Here is a 21097-nt window from a genome sequence, read left to right as displayed (position 1 = left end):
AGTGGATGCTCCAGCTATCATCCTTGCCCTTAAACCACACCAGTCTCTCCCATGAGGCAGTTCCATGCAAAAGTCAATTGGGATGTCGGGAGCATATGGATGTCTAATTTTCGACTTCTGTAAGATTCTAACCCAACACTTACGAAATACTCTCAATTCAGGGCTGTCCCCTCCTCCCGAGGTGGGCAGACCCAATGCTATGCAGGACAATAAACTTAGGATTGGTACAGAGGGGTCCAGGTGGTCCATCCAGGCCACCCGCTGGCTTAGGTCTTAGAAGGGTGATCAGTGACACTGCATCTGCCAGTTCCCCAAATAAGGATCATTACTAGTGATTGCCAACTGCGGAATATCCCGGCTGGAATCCAGACCGGGATCAGCACGAACACATATAACAAGGGCGGCAGGGTCACAATTTTCAACAGGGCTACCCTACCCATCACCAAGAGGGGGAGGGTCACCCAGAATTCCAAGCTCGATTTCACTCCCTGGATGGCTTTCCCTATATTGCCTTCCAATAAGTCTGCCGGGTGGAGGTAGATGTTGACCCCCAAATATGGGGGCACCCGTTTTCCCATATTCCTTCATCCACTGCGACCAGTCTCTCTCTGCTCGCTTTAGTAGGAAAGAGACAAGATTGTCCACAATTAAATAAGAGGCCCGATACCCGCCTAAGATGCGCAAGACGTTCTCTTGATCCATCAAAGACTTCCTTCACATTCCGTAGGTAAAGTAAGAGGTTGTCAGCATATAACGCAATCTGGGGATGTCTAAAAAGCACCTATAGGCCCCATTAGATAATCCATGTTCTGGCCAGAACAGCCAGGGGCTCTATAGCTGGGGCAAATAACATGGGGAATAAGGGTCAACCCTGTTGGGTTTCTCTGCCCACTTGGTAGATGGCCTATATCATTCTCCCAGTCCAGACTCTAACCCTGGATTCTGTGACAGTAAGGCTGTCCAACCCACAAAGCCAGAGCCCAGTCCGAATCGCTGCATCACCCAGAAGGGATAAAACCATCCAGGCTGTCAAAGGCCTTTTCTATATCCACTGCGTAGATGGTGGCCTCTTCTTCGCAGTAGGAATCCGCTTCTAATACTCACAGCAAACTCCTAACATTAATTGCTGTATTACAACCTGGTTTTAACCCTGCTTGATCCTGATGAATGAGGTTTGTCAAGTGTGGGAGAAGTCGCATGGCTAACATTTTTACTTAGAATTTTGATAATCAAGATTGAGCATTGATAGTGGTCTATAGGCAGTTTTATCAAAGGCCGGCTTTCCAGGTTTTAACAACGGGATGACCTGGGCTTACCACATGGATCCAGGCAGCCGCCCACTTTGCTTCGCCAGGTTATAAAGTTCTACCGGAAGGGGTCCAAGCACTTTGACGTACATAGAAAATCTTCAACTGGTAGGTCATTGGTTCCTGGCATTTTATTCCTGGATCTAATAACTGCCTTGAATTCATTGATCTCTATATCCCTTCCCAGTGACTCTGCTTTCTCCTCAGTTATGACTGGGAATCTCATGGGCCCATAAAATTAGTCAATATCTGCATCTGTGCTAATCACCTAATCACTCTGCTCCGAAATAACTCAGCATAGTAATCATGGAACACTTTATTAATATCCTGCTGTCGGAAGAGTGCTATGTTGTGGTTGTCCCAGGTCATTTCCAGAATAATCGGCCCCATCTTAGTGGGATTAGCCAACCATGCCATAAGTGCCCCGGATCTGTCTCTCTCTACATGCGCACAAATCATACAATTCTTGTAATCAAAGCAGCACAATCTTTCTACATGCTCTGCCACAGTTTCTTTAGACGCCAGTAGCCCCTCTTGTAATTCTCGATGCCCTGGTCTAGCTTTCTCGATCTCTCTTAGCTTTTCTTCTGCAGCCAGCGTCTTCCCCAGTAGGGTCCCTGGGATTCCCGCTGCCTCCGAGATACATCTACTGCTAATCACTATTTTGAATGCATCCCATACCACTAGGGGGCTAGAGACTGTCCCTTCGTTCTCTACAAAGTATTGCTCTATGGCAGTTTGCATTATTGACTGAAACACTGGGCCTTCTAGGGATTCCGGCTTTAGTCACCAAGTAAGGCTACATGGCCTAGCTGGAGTCCAAGGGAATCCTAGCAGTAGAGGGTTATGATCTGAAATCATTCTAGCTAAGTTCTCGCTAGAGATAATGTGTTCATGACATCAGGTGTGCAGAGGATGACATCTAATCGTATGTGTAACTCATGTAAATGTGAGAAAAATGAGTAGTCCCTTTCCTTTGGGTGTAATGTCCTCCAAGAGTCTATCAGTTCGCATTGAAGTTGCCAATCCCTAAGCGCCTCAGCAGTTCTGACAATAGGGGACTCCCGGAAGGGTGGGTGAGAGCGATGCAACACAATGTCTGCCACATAATTATAATACCCCCAAAATCACTGACCCTACTAGGAATCAATCAATCAATCAATCAGGGGCTTTAGAGCGCACTACTCACCCGTGAGGGTCTCAAGGCGTTGGGGGGGGGGGGGGGAGGGGGGGGCTGCTTCGTTGGTCACTCAAAGAGCCAGGCCTTGAGGTCCTTTCTGAACTGATGCAGTGTCAGGCTTTGTGAGATGCGAGGGGGGAGTCCGTTCCATGTCTTGGCTGCGAGATAGGAGAAGGATCTGCCACCTGCTCTGGCCCTGTGGATGTGAGGGACCTTGGCTAGGGCGAGGTCAGCAGAGAGGAGGTTTCTCCCGGGGGTGTGGAAAGAGATTTGTGTTTGAGCAGTTTGAAGGTTATTCTTCTTTTGACGGGGAGCCAGTGGAGGTTGTGGAAGTGTTGGGTGATGTGGTCATGTCGAGGATAACTCTAGGTGCGGAATTCTGAATGGTCTGGAGTTTGTGGAGGAGTTTTTGGTTGATTCTGGCATAGAGAGCATTTCCGTAGTCCAGTCTGCTGGTGATGAGTGCGTGGGTGATGGTCTTCCTAAAGTCGGGGGGATCCATTTGAAGGACTTGCAACGTATGTGGAGGGTGTTGAAGCATGTGGGGGACACAGCATTGATCTGGCGGTTCATGGTGAGGGAAGAGTCGAGTATGATGCTGTGGTAGCATGCATGGTCCATTGGGGTAGGTGGGTTTCTGGGGACTTGAGGCCAGCATGTTGTCTCATGGGGAGGGGGTGGAGCAGAGGACGATGGCTTGTGTTTTCTCTGAGTTGACCTCCAGGCAGCTGTTGCTCATCCAGATGCAACGTCTTTCATCCCTTCTTGGATATTGCGTCTGGTGATGTTGGGTTCCTTGGTCAGGGAGAGGATGAGCTGGGTGTCTTTGGTGTATTGGACTATGTTGATTCCATGGTTTTGAGGAGGGCCATGTAGATACTGAAGAGTGGGGAGTTGATGGAGGATCTTTGGGGTTCTTCGCATCTGATCTCTGTTGGTTCGGAGAGGAAGGGCAGGAGTCTTATTCTTCGTGTTCCGCCTGAGAGGAAAAAATCAAATCCTGTTCCTTGGATGCCGGCGTGGTGATGCTTGGAGGCCAGTGTGACATTCATTCCTATGGGCCTCCACGTCCATAGGAATGAATGGCAAATACCAAATCGGTATTTACCGATACAGTAAATACTGAATCTTAACGATTCAATATTTTTTACTGATTAATTACCTATATAGGATTTACGGACTCTAAAATACTGAATCGGTAAAATTCGGTATTTTAGAATCGGTAAAACCTATTTACCTACATCTAGCCCCAAATGTCTTGCTTCTTTTTAGCAGTGGTATTGCCAACAACTTGGATTGACTTGGTTACTGCAAGATTTTATATTGTTTTTAATGTTTGTGAAATTGTGGGTAAATAGTCAAAGTTTGAGGTAATTTTTAATATTGAAAGTGGGGACTGCCAGTCCGGCAGGGAATAGTTTTTGTACTGCAAGGAGACCCATCAAGCACAGAAAATATCCTTTAACGCTTTTCCTGCTTTGTAAGTGTGCTGTACAGTGCAGCAAGCGTGCAAATTAGGGAAAATGAAGGGGAACTAAAACATTTCTGTTGTTACGCCTGCCTGGAGGAGGAGTAAGATTTTTACGCAAATCCCTGTCTGCAAATGTTTGTATGGGTTTGTATGAGGTTGTATGGGAACACCCAAGTACCGCACGCAGAACTTTCCCCTTAACGCCAAGTAAGGCAAAGCAGTACATAGTGCAACTTTGTGTTACTTTAGAAAACTGTCCAACGCAAATTCTGATTAGCGTTGGATAGTAAATCCCTGCATACCACTTTCTATGTGTTTGCATTACAAAACGCAAACCTGGGCCCCTATTTATGAGGCCTTGCGTCAGTTTTGCACCGCCGGTGCGTCACTTTTTGTGACGCACCAGCAGCGTAAAATATGCGCCTTGTTGCGCCATATTTAAAAAGTGACGCATCTAGGTAGATGCGTCACTTTTTAAACCCCTGCGCCACATTATACCTGCGTCAGGTATAATGTATGCAGAGGGGGCGTTCCCCCGCAAAAAGCCTCGTAATAGTGACGCAGTGAAATGTATGAGATTTCACTGCGTCACTTTTAGGATGCTGTTGCGTCAAAATCTTGTGCCTGCTGTGACGCAAGCCCTTTCACATGGGGCTTTCCCCATGTGAAAGGACGCATTGCTGGAGTTGCGTCACTTTTGTGACACACTCCAGCAATGCGTCACTTTTACGATTACAGATACGTCAGAAATACTGACGTATCTGTAAGTCCTTGCAACATGATGCGTCATACATTAAATATGACGCATCATTGGTGTCGCAAGGAGTGCGCAGTGAAAAGTGACGCATCGCTGTTTTCACGCAGCGATGCGTCACTTTTCATAAATGAGGCCCCCGGCACGCAGTGTTAGAATGCACCAAATTATATTTTTTTACAACATTCACGTATACAAATCGAAGAAGTATGCTTGTGAATCAGGGTTTGTATGACCTGTCGGTGATTTTGAACTAAAGTTTGCTCAGAGATCAAATTTACACATTAAATGTGACATCCTCAGAGTGTTGTAAATACATTTCAGATATCAAACTTTTCGACAAAAATTAAAGTTCATTGTCTTCTGAGAAACATTCCACCAAAATAACAGCAAACTATTTCAACAATAAATGTGTTTACCGATTCCAGTGAAACAACCAATCACACATTAATCATTATAAGGTTTGCAAAGTAGAACATTAACAACATTGATGCAGTACTAAAAACTTTGCGATGGGTAGGTGATAATGGCATTTATTTGTTTACAATAATCTCTGAAATTGGCTTCCAGAGTTCATTATTGCGTTACTAGTTTTTGACGTGTTTTGTAATAAAGTGTGTAAGTTTGTTTTCAAATGTCCAAATGAATGCACCCAGGGTTGGACTTGTTTGAGGCTATATGTCTACGGGCCAGATGTATCAAAGGGTTTTACCCATTCTGTGTCTATGGGAAAATGCGTTCATACATATGGCCCTAAGCTCTTAGGTCCTGTTTACCAATCAGGCAGTGTTTTTCAACCACTGTGCAAACCCCTTTTTGTGCAGGAGTCTCAATTAAGAGTTGGGTGGTATTTAACACATTCATTTATTACTGGGGCTGTTAAATACCTCACTTTTCAATACATTTCAGAAGGTCAAGGTCAAATTTTCTTGATTTTAACAGGGGAAGAGTGTACGGTATTTACCATGCCATGCGGGTTTTGGTGCATTTAGCACCAAAATCCGCATGTTATTCCCCAAACACCCTGAATAGGTGCTATTTATCACAACCAATAAATAACAAACCCCGGAATATTCTTATTAATCTGATGGGAAAAATAGCGCCTACTCCGAAAAACTTGTCAAGCCTATTCTTTGCTATGTCCAGCTGTCTGTATACTCACGATAGTTGGGTCCTCTCTGTACAGCCTGAGTCCAGAATATAGGTTTTCATTTATTCTGGAGAGCCTGGAGTGAAGCGGATTGCGACCAAATGTTCTAGCTAAGGAGAACCATGAAGCATCTCTTCTGCCGCCCACGAGCTGGTAAAATGAATGCACTGGGTATCACCACACTGTTTTTATGTACATTCAGTTTAGTCAGTTACCACCATGGTGACAATACAACCTCTTTTCAAACAAATCTCCATATCTGCTGCATTCCTTCCATATGAAGTTATACTAACATTAGCTGGCATTTGCCTCTTCATCCTGGCACGTGAAACTCTGGCAACCACAAAAGAACAAACATAGACGAGGCTGCCAGGGACTCTAAATCAATGGCATGGTTCACAAACATAGAACATAAGCGCAACTTAGGCGTTAAAACTTCAGTTTGCAAGGCGAAAATGACAATCCTGGGGCCGATGTATCAATGGGTTTCACCGATTCTGTGTCTATGGAGAAATTCTTTGATACACAGGGGTCCTGTTTCACAAAGTAGGGATTTGCAGACTTTCACCCTCAGAAATGTGATTTGCAAATATGGAAATTCTATCAGGAGAGTGAATTTTACGAATTCACAGATTTAGGGCTTGGTGTGGATTTACTGCCATTTCAATTGTGTGAAAAAGTAAGTGAACAACCACAAAAACCTATAGCTTTTTACTTACATACTCTTTACATGTGTTTTTCGAGCCTGAGGAACACTCCAGATGTGGTGTCTGGTTGTTATGTGGTGAGGGGCCGCAGCAGTCAGTTTGCCCTTTATTCTTCAACCCAAGTCTGGACGTTTAGTGATGAGTTTTGCAAGAATATCAGTGGCAACCAGCATCCCTCCCCAACTAAGGGGCTCATTACGATGTCGGGTGGAAACTTTCCGCCTGATTCATCTTGGAATCGGCACCGACCAACTCGTGGCCGGTGGTTCCGCTCAACCGATTAGGATGCGACCAAACACTGTTCGATCGGAATCCCAATGACTCCTATGGTAGACCTCGTTCCGCCTGACAGCACAGGCTCCTATGGGCAAGAGCGGGTGTGTGTGTAAAACCCTGCACCTTGTCGCAGACACTCCATGGCACCTACCACACAGTGGAGGGTTTTACAAGGGGGTCCCTTAAGTACCCCCTCGACCCCCAAACAGAGGCCGCAGGATGAAGGGGACCCTTCCATGGGCCCCAAGAGTCACTTCTCGACAACCTTTTCATGTCAGACAGGCCGACTAGGAAAGGCTGTTGGAAAATGCCATTGTATTCGCTCATCGGAAACACAGACCATAGAGCTGTACGATACAGTTCCGACCGACCCAAATTCTCAGAACGATGGTAGGGACTGATTTGAAAAAACTGCGGTTTAGAATCCGACCGTGAACATCGTAATCGGTCGGGTGGATTGTAAGCCGGCTGAGTGGGTCTGAAGGGTTCCGACCCGGTCTAGGGTAATCTGACTGTTGGGAGGAGGCTTTCCGCCCAACATCGCACTGAGCCCCTTAGCTGTTAACAACGATGAGACCATACATGGTCCTAAGGTTGTGTGATATGTTGTCCTAACACATATAGATTTTCACCTTTGTAGACAGTTGAGTTTGGAGCCTCAAATTGTATCAAATTCCTTCTCGGTTCTCATTGATTGTTCCAATAAACATGTTTCACCCCCAAAGTTCGGGGCATGACATAGACAGTAATTATCATGGAGGACAAATGTGGTGTATTTTTCAAAGTGCAATTTCCAGAACAGTAGGATCTCACGGTGGGACCACTGGCGTAGAGTTAATGTCGATAGAGAGGATGTTGGCGAGTGCACAATTAGTAGTGCTGTGGGGAATGTTCCTATAATTACACAATAGGTTGTGGATTGCCCACTCAAACTCTTCATCTTGTTCTAGGGATGTCTTCCACTGGAAGTCCTGAATGATTGATAGATTGTTTTCATTTACATTCCTCTTCCTTAACCCCAGTTATAATGTAGATTGTTTCAGGACATGACAATTGAGATAGTGGAAATATAAGTTCCTGTCTTTTGTGAGCCAGAGAGTCTTCTTACAGAGATCCTGTTTTAGGCTGCTTGACAGAGTTTGCTGGGTTGTTGATGCTTATTCTGCAGATAACCAAAAACTTAACTTGGAGTGATCACATTTTGATCCTTGGCGGTGGATGGGGGGGTTATCATTTGAAATAACGAAATCAAAGGCTTGTGATAATTGACCACTTTGAACTTATTGTCATAAACTTGCACGTGAGGATATAACCCGATCAGATCGCTACCACCTTCTGTTCAGTTTGGGAATACCTTCTTTCTGTGATTGTCACTGCTCTGCTCACAAATGTAATGGGTTCACATTTAGTGTGCTTCTGTCTTGAAACAAACCTGCCTATTATTCTAAAAAGCTTGTGTCTACCATAACTTCTGTCTTTTCTTTGGTTGCAATATTTAATTTCAACCTCCTTCAGCATTGCAGTTTTATCTAAAACTGGTGGGTCGGGTGTTCAGACCACTGCGAGCTTGAGGACGACGGTAAGTTGATGCAACAGCACATTGTAGGTGGTTAGCCCATGAGTAAAACCCCCCCCCACCACATGTCTCAAAAGCCCAGAAATCTCCTTAGTTGTGTGATATTCTGCAGAGCAGGCTGTTAGTGAAATAACATGCCTTGGCTGGGTCATTGCTAATTCCCCCACTGGAAAAGATAAAGCCAAAGAAGCTTATCTTGTCTTTGAGAAATTCTCATTTGTTTTATAGAGTGTCAGGCCACATTGTTGGATGCATGTTAGTGTGTCTCTCAGACAACGGTGGAGGTTAACGATATTATCGCTGATGTTAATGACCTATTCCAGTATTCACTGGTCCTCTCTGATACATAGGCTGAAAATGTTCTGGCATATCAGCTGATGGTTGTATGGCATTACAACGCGGGCTTTTACCCTGCATGCCATTGCAACGCAGGGACTACAACGAAAGTCGTTACAATGACTTTTGCTGGAGGGCTCTGGATAGTGGAATAGCTTAATTTTCTATTCCAACTCCAGTCCACGTTGACAGCAGGGAAGGTGTTGGATAGAAAATTAAAGTATTCACTATCCAACAGCGCCCTCCAGCGAAAGTCGTTGTAACGACTTCGTTGTAATCCCTGCGTTGTAATGGCACTGCGGGGTAATCCCCGCGTTGTCATGGCTGTTCCCCCAGCTGATTTCATCCAGCCTAAACCGTCTCAGTACTGATGGCAGGCAGCCTTGTATCAATTCTTTGTACTTCATTGACCGTGTGATCATCCGTACAGGTGCTGGAAATTCTCGCAGGCGAACGTTCAAACATTATTTTTGTTGCTGTTGCCTGAGGACCAAATCTCCATAGTCAATTTTTTAAATTGAGGAAAGAAATGGGCTTCCAGTGGTGTTGCAGCTACCTCCTAATTTGAGTCTTCACCAGTGTGGGGCAAGTTAATACACAGATTGAAAATCCCCTTGCCCACATAGTGCAGAAGGACCATTTAATCACAGAAGGACCATTTGATCACACGTCTGTCTCTCTAGTGACCTTGAAGTAATCGTTGAAAAAGAAGATGAAATATACAGACGGGGAATTGGGACGACCTGTATGTACTTATGCAATTGACGTCCTAATTGCAGGCAAAAACTACCTTATGAGATTGTGTAGTAGTAGACAATCTACCACTTTAAGGAAATTTCAGTGCACTCTGATAAAAACACAAACAGCTGCAAGTATATCAAAGTAGTGAAAGCAGAAGGAATGAGAAAAAAAGAAAAGTGAGGAGCCACTAGCTGATGACAGTGAGACCTTCAGGAATATCATAGTAATACTGGAAAAAGCGAAAACAAATTAGATCTATACTACTATTATAAAGAGAGAACTGTGACCTTTGAGCCAGGTAAACTCGAAAACTACACCACCAATAAAAACACCCAATACATGTTTGAAAACTTCAGGACAAGCAGAAGGAAATAGGCTATATTAAAAAAATATATATACCTTATTTAAAAAATTTACGATTTAAAAAAAGCAGTCCCTTGGAAGTAGCGCCGGCCGTGACGTGCGTGCTGACATCAGCAGCGCAGGGAGGAGCGACGTACAGGAGCCCGAGGAACAGCGGTGGACATGAGCGCGGGGAGGAGCTGCGGAGCGGCGAGAAGCGGAGGAGCAGTGGAGCGGTAAAATCAGCAGCGCGGGGAGGAGCGGCGGATGAGGTAAGAGAAGCATCTGCGGGTGCGCACCGAGGGACGGGCGGGGGCCATGAACACGAGTGCTCAAAAAGCCTTTTCCTCAAAGTTGGGATGTAGGGGGAAACAAAACGAGGGCAGAAGCAGCCAGGACCAACGACGGGCGGGGGCCATAAACACTGAGTGCTCAAAAAGCATTTTCCTCAAAGTCGGGACGTAGGGGGAAACAAAGCGTGGGCAGAAGCGGCCAGGACCAACGACGGGCGGGGGCCATAAACACTGAGTGCTCAAAAAGCATTTTCCTCAAAGTCGGGACGTAGGGGGAAAAAAAGTGTGGGCAGAAGCGGCCAGGACCAACGACGGGCGGGGGCTATAAACACTGAGTGCTCAAAAAGCATTTTCTTCAAAGTTGGGACGGCAGGGAAAAAAAAAGCGTGGGCAGAAGCGGCCAGGACCAACGACGAGCAGGGACCAGAAACAATGAGTGCTCAAAAAGCATTTTCTTCAAAGTCGGGACGGCGGGGAAAACAAAGCGTGGGCAGAAGCGGCCAGGACCAACAAAACGGCCGCCCTGCTGCGCCACTCCTGCTGCGATGCTGCCCCCAGCCCCCTTCTGCCCCGGGGCGGACTGCTAGTATTTAAATAAAAGGACAGTTAAGTGTGCATCTTTCTCTCGTTACTTGTTGCTCCCAACCTCAAATTCTTCTTCCTTATGCAGGTTCCTCCTCTCCCTCGCTTTCGTTAACTACTTGACTTTCTCCTCTCAAATAACACGTCATATATTTGTAGTTAAATCATGTAATGTATACTGCATGGCTGAACGCTAAAATAGGCACCTTTTAGAAAGGCAGGGCATGTGGCTTTTAGGAAAGGTATTTATGAATAAAGCAGTTTACTTGAAAATTAAGCAAAGGCTAATTGGTGCTATAACTCAATCTGAAACTTGATTTATTGTATCTTTACTCAGGCCATGCCATGTTTTGATAGCATGAATATTATAGGCTAAATACGTTGTTGACTTAAAGGAAATTTATAATAAAAAAAAAACTCACCTTACAGTTCCTCGTCCTATTAATAGTCTGCATAACATTTCAGAAACGATTGACCAATATGTAAACGGCTTGTATACATTTAATTTCTAATACTAGGTGATGTTCCTAGCAGAAGTCAGTCAGACAGGCTACATTGCTGAGTGTTTTTTTCATGTTTATTGTCAGCCTCAGATACATTGAGCAATCAGAAAAAGGCTAGGACCTTTAACAGAACAAACTGTTTTCTAAACGGAAGCAAACACAAATCAGGAAGTTGTGTCTAAAATAACAAAGCCTTTACAGACCTCAGGAATGTTTGGCACAATGTGAACTATTCACGAAAGACCAAACACCTGCGGACGAGGAAGCTGCAAAGAAAAAAAAACGAGTATTCAACAGTGCCTGATGAGGTGGAAAGTACAACAAGAAGTACCGATTGAAACAAGCATTTGCTATACAGTAGGTCTCGCCTTTGGGACCTTATGAGCACTTAGCAATGAAGCATATTGTGCGGCCTGGCATTTTTAGGGTGTCGAGTCGTTGATGAGCAAGTGGTGTCCTGTGATTATGGGCAGGGCACAAGTCCTAAAAAAAGCAGTGGGGGGACGCTGTCGCTGGAAGTGACGTCATGACAGGAAGTGACGTCACAAAAGGTGGCTTGCACCATCGGGCTCATTGCCTCCCCTCGATTACCCCTTAGATGCGATTGCATCTGAGAAGTCAGCGCATGAGCAGCGTGCTGTGGGCTCCGAGCTCCTCGTCCCAGAGAGGCCAAAGAGTGAAGTCCAGCTGTTTGGCAGGGGGGACGGCGTCCACCCGGTAAAATAAGTGGGGGGGAGCAGTCCACCCTCAAATGGTACCCCGACTCTAGCCCTGATTATGGGTAAAACAAGCAGCGATCTCGAAGGGGTATTGGGGGTGGGGTGGAGGGATAGAGAGGGAGGGCACAGGGTGAGTCGACTGACATCAGCTGTAAACAAGATGCAATGTTAAAAATGAAAGCAGAGTCCAGTGATTTTGGGCAAATCACTTAAAATACAAGCAGCGATCTCGGAGAAGTGATGGGCGCGGGGTAACGGGTAGGGAGGGTTGCCACAGGGCGAGCAGGAAACAAGACGCAATGGTGAAAATGACAGCAGTGATGGAGTAGGGAAAGAAGGGACGGAATATGTCTAGAACAGCAATAAAAAATGGAAACATTTAAAAAACAGCTATGAAACAGTATCAAACGTGCTGTGAAGGGCGTGTTGTCAGAGCTGCTGACTCGGGAAAGGTTACACCGAGCCTATAAAGGAAGCAGCAACCTGACTAGAGGGACACAGGCTGAGGAGGAACTGTCTCCAGGGACTATTGAGGGGGAAGATGACCCAGTGGGTGTAGAGAAGAAGATGGAAATATGGGTGTGGTGAAGGTGGATGTCCCCTCCCTGCGCCTTGCTTCAAGCTGCTGCCCTGGATCTATATCTTCAAAGTGGAGGGGGTTATGGAGCTGGAGGATTTCCTACCTCCCACTCTATCCCTGCAGACCACAGCCAGTCTAGTGACTGGCACTTGCAAGGTTTCATTGTATTGGTGGCGGCTGGTGTGTGCTGACTTATCTTGCCCACAGCTGTTTTATTAAGTTAAAGCTGTGGGAGTGAGGAAAGGTTATTTAGGTCATGTGAAACTGTACAGAATGCTTCCTCTAGAGTAGGGAATGTACAATTGACATTCTGCTCCTAGGGAAGGATGGGAGATGTTTTGGGTTTTAGTTATGCTGTTTGTGTGCCAGCTGTAAGTATTGGTGTTGAGAGGTCAATGGACATGAGTGAATCAAAGAGAAAGGAAAGAGGGGAAGCTGGAGAATCTGTTACTCTTGTCTTCACTACAGGATATTGCTGGTAGTGTGAACTTTTGAATTAGAATTTTGAAATTGACAGTAATTTATAAAGCACGAAACTCCTGCCCAAGGGCATCTTGGTGCTACAGAAAACAGGTGTAGGTGCATATCAGTTGGCAAGAATGCTCTCTTGCAGGGAATCAACTGCCTGTTAGCCTTGATAAAAAAGCCAAGTCTTCAAAGAGTTTCTATAGACAAGGAGGAGGCGGTTTTTAGTGTCAGAGGAAGACTATTCCAGAGCATTGTGGTGGTATTAAAAAAGCTGTTTCCGCCCCAGGTGGTCTTCCTAAAAAGGGAGACAGTTAGGTTCTCCCTGGCCTTAAAATGACATGGTCCCGGTCCGTACATTGATTTGTGGGCCCAACAGAGGGCCTTGAACTTACACCGTTTTCTGACTGGTAGCCAGTGAAGTTTCCCAATGGGTTCTTTAGCAGATTCATGTTTAGGTACTTTTAAAAGGAAGCATGCACTGCATTCTGCAGAGTCTGGAGCCTCTTCATGGGACCTACTGCAAGATTGAGTAAAGACTGTTGCAGTAGTCAATCCTCAAGAGTACCAGGGCGATGATGAGGATTTTTAGGAGATCATGAAGTAGAAATTTATCAGTTTTTCTTATTATTCACAGGGAGCAGAATGACGCAAAAGTGACACTGTTTACCTGCGAGATTCTTCACTTTTTTTGTGGGTTTGGGGATGGGCCCAGCTCAGGTGGCTACCAGGCCGTCGTCCAAAATGGAGGATTGCTGCGGAAAATGATGACCTCAGTCTTTCAGTTTTTCCAGTTGCTCACGTTACTCATACAGGTCCCAAAGGCTGAGCTTATCTTCACTTCGGCTTTTGTTAATGATACCACATTTTGAGCATCGTCAGCCTAAGACATCAGGGAGAACCCTGCATTTTTAATAAGAGTCGTCAATTGTGTAACATAGATGGCCGTGAGGGATGAGCTCTAGGGTCGAGCTCCTGGGCGCTGGGATCACTCTGCTGTGAAAATCCCTGCTGCCCCCACAATATGACCCATACGACTACCGGGACTCACTGAGTCACAAAAGGGGTAAAAAAGGGGTGAAACGAAATCTCGCTGTACGCCCTCTACAGGGAACAGCGATATGCTTCTCGCTGCCTCCAGAGCTGGAACTAATGCCTTTGAGGCACGCGACCAGCGGACACCCCAACCAATGGTGCGGAACAGCAATTTCTCTTCTGCTGCAACTCCTGGATGCCCTCTGTGCGAACTGACCGAAGCAACCGGAATCACATGGTATGCCGGAAAACAGCCATCAGAAGATCAAGACCGGAAAATAACGCCGGTAAGTACCCACAAAGCCAAGAGGCAGGGTCTACTCACTGGAACACCAAATCACTTCTATGAAGCCATAGCTGCAGCCACGATGAGACGCGGGTACACGAGTATCCCGGCCACCTGACCATAAGATGGCGGCTCCATGGGACCTGCGCTGAGCAAAGATAGGAGACATCTTCCGGTCTCCGGATGCTGAGAGTGAAATTGGGAATAAACACGCTCTAGCCTTATGATACAATGCAAGCAGCTCCTCAGGACCAGAGGGGAGAAACACTGGCAGCCATCTTCTGATCTGCCGGGTTTGTAACCGTAACCAGAATGACCGCGCATAACAAACACATGACTCACTGCCTGCTTACAACGTAGCCTACTAATACACAAAATCACAGGATCTGGAGGTATGCGGGCACCAAAAGCATGAGGCTCAACATACCCCATCTCTCCACCAAGGCTTGTCCCCGTGATGGCAGCCGCCTGCACCTTATCTCAGATAAATCATTAACTCATTGGACTCCAACCGTCAAATTAACCCTCAAAACTCCATCACCACATCTATGTGACTCTTCCCCCCCCCCAAAATCCAGACCTCATTCTAGACATGCTGGCCTCAGAAAGGGAGGCACAGCATTCCTCATCTCTCCATCACAACCTGGTGCCTGTCCCAAAGATAGAGACATGCCCGCCCCTAAATCACAGTATCAGCACAGCCTCAAACCCCACCTAACAAATCTCCCCCTGAGCTCCTAAACAATAAAACATTTAGATTCACCAGACACAGAACCTGGTGATACCTCTCCCCACCTCAATTAATCCGGACGTCTGTCCCATGGACGGAGGCTCTCCGCCCCCTATCTTTCTTGTTTCCAACAAAAATAAACAACCGTCTGTCCCAAGACGTAGACATACGGCAGCTAAGAACAGTCAGCCAAAACAATCATTCATCACATGCAATTACACCTAAACCACTATTTGAGAGGAACCTAGAAAAGCTGCACCCTCTACTCCCCCCAGTAATTGCCCCCACCTACCTGACTTCTCATAAGGGTTAATAGAGGCAACACCCCCAGCTACCTGACCCTGCCTAAATATAGAAGAGGAGGCAGAGAGGCAGTTCCCACACCTTCATTCACAGCTTACTCTTGGCGAATGACCAAAGATTCAACACTTCTGGTATAAAAGAACAATAATCCCTCCCTTAATCCAACTCAGACACAGAGAAGGCCACCTATTCCAAACCCCTTCTGACCCTTACCCTCTCCATCAAATAGACTTAACACGGCCCGTAGGAACCTTACACCGTCCTAACCAGGATAAACATGTCACCTCCCTCCTCAGCCCCCCTCCGCCCTCCCACACCTAACGGTTTGAAACCACACTGCCCTAACTCCTTCTCCATCACTTCTCCCCCAACCTCACACCAAAAGCAAAACGAAAACTCAAACACAGAGTGATTAGACAGCACCCAGAAACTCTATTAGCGGACATATACCACTGCTCCTCCAAAGGCCAGTTAAAAACTGACCTAATTTTTCACACCACAAGACCCGCTAACTGGAACAACATCCTCAAAACACATCTGAACATATCGAAAAACAAACTGCACTCCTTATAGCTGCAAACTAACGATCACACTCCCTAACTGCCATAAACGTAACAGCAGCACCTCAGTGACCATCTTCACCAATGGCAAAGTCATGATTCAAGCCAATAATGACAACCTGGAAGCCTTCGACTCCCTCTTCCCCTCGCTCCACAATGCCCCAGCACACTTACACTACGCCCGCCCGCCCGACTCCTCATCCCATGAAAGACCGCCCCTCCATGTGATCTCACAAGGTAAACACGAGACTTGTACCAAGATAGTCAACCTGCCCCCTCCTGACACCATCTTCCCCTCAGTCTACGCCTCCTCGATAATGTTCAACTCATTCAACTCATTCCCCCCTCCAATTTGAATCTGAGCCCAGTCATCCCTCATCTCTAAACTGCCACTCCCAATTAACAACTAGCGAAGCTAGCCCGCAGTTATCGACTCCTAAATCTCTCCCTCCACCATCACACAAAAGATGGCAGCCTGGTCCCACACACCACAGGACCAGGAATACCCAGAGAGATAATGTATGTAACTCCATCCCCAAAAGCAAACTCCAAGAGCCCAGCCTACACCCTATCCCGTCAGCCACACCAATCACACAAGGCCTCCCTAGACTCAATGGCCTAGCTCGACCACAACACCCATATGGAGCCAGTCACAGAGACACAATAAAACAAGAATAGCAACGTCCTCCCAAGACGCCCCCACTCACCCCACCATAGAGACGACACTGCGGCTCGCCCTGCTGGAAAGCCAGCTAGAAATGGTAATACTGGGCCTCTCAGAAATCCTACTCAACCTCACCACACCCCGAAAGCCCATCCAACACTCATACCTGACACCCTCAGTCACCAAATCTAATCACCTAAGATGTGGAAATTAGCAAAATTAATGTACCTAAGCGGCGTTCATTTGCCCTCTCCCGTCCCCCTCCCTGTAGGCACCACGTATACCCTGAAATGTTGACCGCATCATTCTGCCAATGAAAGCCTGTGCCCATATGTACATGACAGCCATTTTAGGCCATGGCCTCTCTGTCCGTTTTTATAAAATCCCCGGCTTCCCTCCTGCGCGCATTTGAGCACCCCCCTCCCACTCTCACATGCGTAGACCATGAAACCCAGCACTCTGCGCGACCCTGCTATGAAAGGCAACCCTCCTGCTTGACCCAGGCACCCCCCCCATTTCCCTCTTGAAGAAGCATCCTTCGCCTCAGCTGACATAGCCCCCCAGCTGTATCTGACTGCCCCTGTTCTCTCATGTACGGGTCATAAGACCTCTCTCTCTCTGTGCGACTCTGACCCTGCGCGCACCCTGACCCCCTCCTTCTCCCTCACATGGACAAGTCATAAACCTTCCTCCTCTGCAAGACCCTGTCCTTGGGAGTCACGGCCGCGCCTGACCAACACCTCCTTTCCTTTCATGAATAACCCCTCTGTTAGCAAACCCTCCCTCCGCGATGGACTGTCCACACATGTCCGAGGCCATCGCCTAAGCCGGGAGACACTGTTTACTGCCCTTTATTGTATGTAGTCACTCCTCTTCAAAGGACCCACTATTGATCCTGGCCTCCCCACCCCCTGGGCTACGATCAGGCGCACACATCCTAATAATCAGCGGAACATTCAGCTGCGTCATTGCCCCCTCTCTTATCAGCAGGTCAAGGGTCCCTATTGTGAACACATGTGGGGTAGGATTGACACGAGGATTATGGGGTTGTCTTTTCTTTGTTTCACAATGCTGTGACTGTAATGCCAAGTGTTTTGTAAAGTATAAAAGACAGAGTCTCAGCTCACTTGTTAGAGCACCTCCCGATGGCACCTTGTTTCGTGTCTGACATGACAGGCTCTCCTCATGAGAATAAACTCTGTTCTTGATTCCTGCTTCCAGCGCCCGTCTCTTTATTTTGGTAATTATTCAGAATGGGAACTAAGAGGCGTCTTGCGCCAGCAGCCTGGGCATCGATGGTAATATGGGCTCCTGTTCCACAATTGGCGTCCCAACGCGGGGTCCATCAGTGACATAAGGTCCAGTAAGAGAGATCCAGACGATGAGGTGAACATCTAAATGATCGGAGTATACCTGCCTTGAGAGGGCCCTCGTCCGGCTGCCGATTAAATGAACTTCCCCGATTCTGAACGGACCTCTCTCGAGTGACCTACTGTCCTGACTGGAATCCCACAGGACTGCTGCGGTAAAATCATGGAGTAAGAGAACGATCGGGCGCTGGAAGGAGGAAGGCGAAGAACTGCCCACACGGTCCGGTCCGGGTAAGGTCGCATAAATGCGACAAATTGTGAAATGATTGTTTGTTGGATAATACTAGTATTACGCTTTGTTGAAACCTCTGGAGATTCACCGTCTGCAAACGGAGAAAACAACAGGCTCTCCCTTTGCAAGCAGTGAAGGATAGGTAACGCAGACTTTTGTCCCCATTGTAATCCGTCGTGCCTATCTTCCTCCCCCACTGTTTCCCGAACTGTTGTTCGTGGATTATTGTCTGGAGATTCTTTGTCTGCAAACAGGGAAGAACAAGGTCTCTCTTTGCAGGTAGAGAAAGAGTAGGTAACGATAACTTTTCGTGCCCACTTATTCTCCCCACTGATTGTTTGATTGACCGAACATTGATTGTTCGATATTGGTTCTTTTGAGGTATTCACCGCCGCCAAACAACGGAGAATAGAAATATTCTGCCTAGTCTTTGCCCGCTGTGATAAGATAGGTAATGCAGACCTTTGTCCCCGTTGTAATCCGTCATGCCTATCTTCTCCCCACTGGTTGGTAGCCTGTTTAGCCCGGACCGCTTATTAGAGATGAACCATCCAGCTCCACTGGAGGGCACATCTAATAAGGACATGTTCATTAAGTGTGGACTAGTCGCTATAGCTTATAATAGGTTATGGCATAAAAATACAAGGAAAAGAGTTGAGCGAAATCAGTAGGCCACTGATGAGTTATCAACTTCGCTAAAAATAAAATAAGAAACGTTAGAAATAACCTGCAATAAGAAACATAAAAATGGCGAGGGAAGACAAGCTTGACACCAAGGCAGCCACGAGGTAGCTAGGTTCCGTTGCCTATTCCTGCCCCAAACATGTCTGCCTCATTGCCCACCACGCCCAAATAACGGTCACATGAAATAGATACAAAATCAATAGGCACCTACCCCCATTCCGGAAGCTCCCGAAGTGCAACAGGTCCGCGGTTACGCCCATCCGGAAGGCGAGGCCTCGAGGCATGCGGGGCTCGCCTGGCCGCAGTCGGAAGGGGAGGCTGCTGGGCGGACGGCCCAAAGAATCGTAATGACCTCTCCTTCTCCCCTCTTCTGCTGCCCTGCAGGCCACGGGAGGGGGGAGCTGTCTTGCCTCAGCCACCGACCACCCCCCACCCCCTCTCTTGCCTGATCTGGCCATCGACGAGGACCGGAGCCAAGACAAGGTCGGACAACCCTGAGAGTTGCAGGTGGTCCCGCCACATGACCACGCCTGAAAATTACAGGTAGTCCCGCCACATGTCAGCGTCTGAGAGTGACAGGTAGTCCAGCCACACGGCAACGCCTGGACAGTTGCAGGTAGTCCCGCCACATGTCAAGGGGGGGATGTCTTGCCTCAGCCACCGACCCCCCCCATCTTCAGTAGCCGGCACGGCCAATACCGAAGCGGTGGAGCTGAGGAACGGCGCAGGGTCGCTGGAAGGGGGAGGCGGCGCGAACGAGCCTCCCCCACCTCCCTCCAGGTGGAGGCTTCCAGCGACACCCCAACGCTCTTGCTTAAAGAGGGTCCACATCGAAAAGCGGTCTTTTGACCGGGACGGGCACACGCCCCATGCCTTCTCTCCTCAACTTTGAAGATTCTATGAGAGCCGGGGGGCCCCCCGACCCCTCTGCATGGGCGCCCCCGTCCCCCTCACTGGGACCTGCGACATCGACGCACTCCTGCCGGCGCCAGCCTCAGTTTGGAAATGGCTAAAACACAGCCAAGGTACAGACTTGTTCAGTTCCGGTGAAACACCAGAGTGACCCGGTAGGAAAATTGTTGCCGCCCTCCCCACTCTTTGACTGATGGTCCATATTGCTAGACTGTTACCACATTGCGAAAAACTTTTTGAACTGCCAACGGAAGGTTCTGGTCCAACCATGAGTCATTGAAGACATTCTGACTATACCGGAACCTGCCTGACCTCGCCCAAAATGGCGCCGATACACGAAACAAAACTTTTGAACTCCCTGTTCACCCGGATTACTCGAATGTTGATGCACTGAGATATGTATGCATTTTTTGGACAATGGAAGTCGATAAGATGGATAATGAGTATGTGTTTAAAGAAAGAAGCAATGTAAGACAGATATTGACCATGTGTTTGGACAATGAACTGACTTAGGGTGGGTACTAATTATGATATGGAAAATGAATTGGTGTAATTTAGACAGTGAATGAGCATCTGGATAATGAATTAATGAATTAATTGAGAACTGACTTCTTGACATGCATCATGCTTGCTCTGTAGGAAAGTTTGATACGATTTTATTGCACTGCTGCACTTTATGCAATGAACTGCCCCCAACTTCGTTCTTCCTATGTACAGTTCCAATCTGCTCCGTGGCCGGTTCACTGGGTTGTAGGCCTGTATTTATACACCAGCACTTTTTATTAAAAGTATTTTGAAAAGGAACGCATAGTTGTAGCGGTTGCATTAATGATTTTTGAATGTATTCCTACTGTGAGCAACGAGAAAGTATGATGAAGGCTGAAGGCTAAAAAGGACCCGATATTTAGCAGCTACATTATGTGTCACAGGCAGCCGGAAAAGGGTTTTAGACGCTTTAAAACGACACCACAGAAATGCCACCTGACCGCCACCCTCGCACACAACCAAAAGGGGTCGCGACCAAGTAACTCATGTAGATACGCAGATCGTCAATGATTATCTATCTGACATTACTGGTCCCTCTGGGCGTATACGCCGAGATGGTAAAGAAATGCAGTACGTGGAGATAGGTCGAGTATGTGGTAGGTAAAAACATTTTCGGACTACTGCATGCTGATGTGCTTTGAATGCTGCCCCCCCCACCCCTTCTTTCTCCTCCCTTCTGCAGGTCACGTCAGAACGTCGGCTGAAGTATGGGAGAGCGATGGTCGAACCACCGACGAAAAGGGAAGGAGGGAATATGTGCATAGTCCTTATGACGATAAGTTTTTTAAAAGAC

General features: G+C 47.1%; 1 protein-coding gene across 4 annotated transcripts in view; it reads right to left on the bottom strand.

The window, feature by feature from the left end:
• MINDY4B (MINDY family member 4B) overlaps nucleotides 1–21097 on the bottom strand; it is a 386720-nt gene that overhangs the window by 192240 nt on the left and 173383 nt on the right. Inside the window, exons 2-3 of one of the 4 annotated variants that reach the window (XM_086944142.1) lie at nucleotides 11422–11484; nucleotides 5875–6012 (exon numbers count right to left, since the gene is read on the bottom strand). The exons of 1 other annotated variant lie outside the window; for it this stretch is intronic. The gene's annotated coding sequence lies outside the window, so the exon portion shown is untranslated. Of the gene's footprint in view, nucleotides 1–5874; nucleotides 6013–11137; nucleotides 11268–11421; nucleotides 11485–21097 lie in introns of those variants that run through there. 2 more of the 4 variants (XM_086944143.1, XM_086944141.1) reach the window with 2 other exon arrangements.

The sequence above is a fragment of the Lissotriton vulgaris genome, chromosome 11 (genome assembly GCF_964263255.1).
Source record: "Lissotriton vulgaris chromosome 11, aLisVul1.2, whole genome shotgun sequence".
NCBI lineage: Eukaryota > Metazoa > Chordata > Amphibia > Caudata > Salamandridae > Lissotriton > Lissotriton vulgaris.
This window is presented reverse-complemented; position numbering and strand designations above follow the sequence as displayed.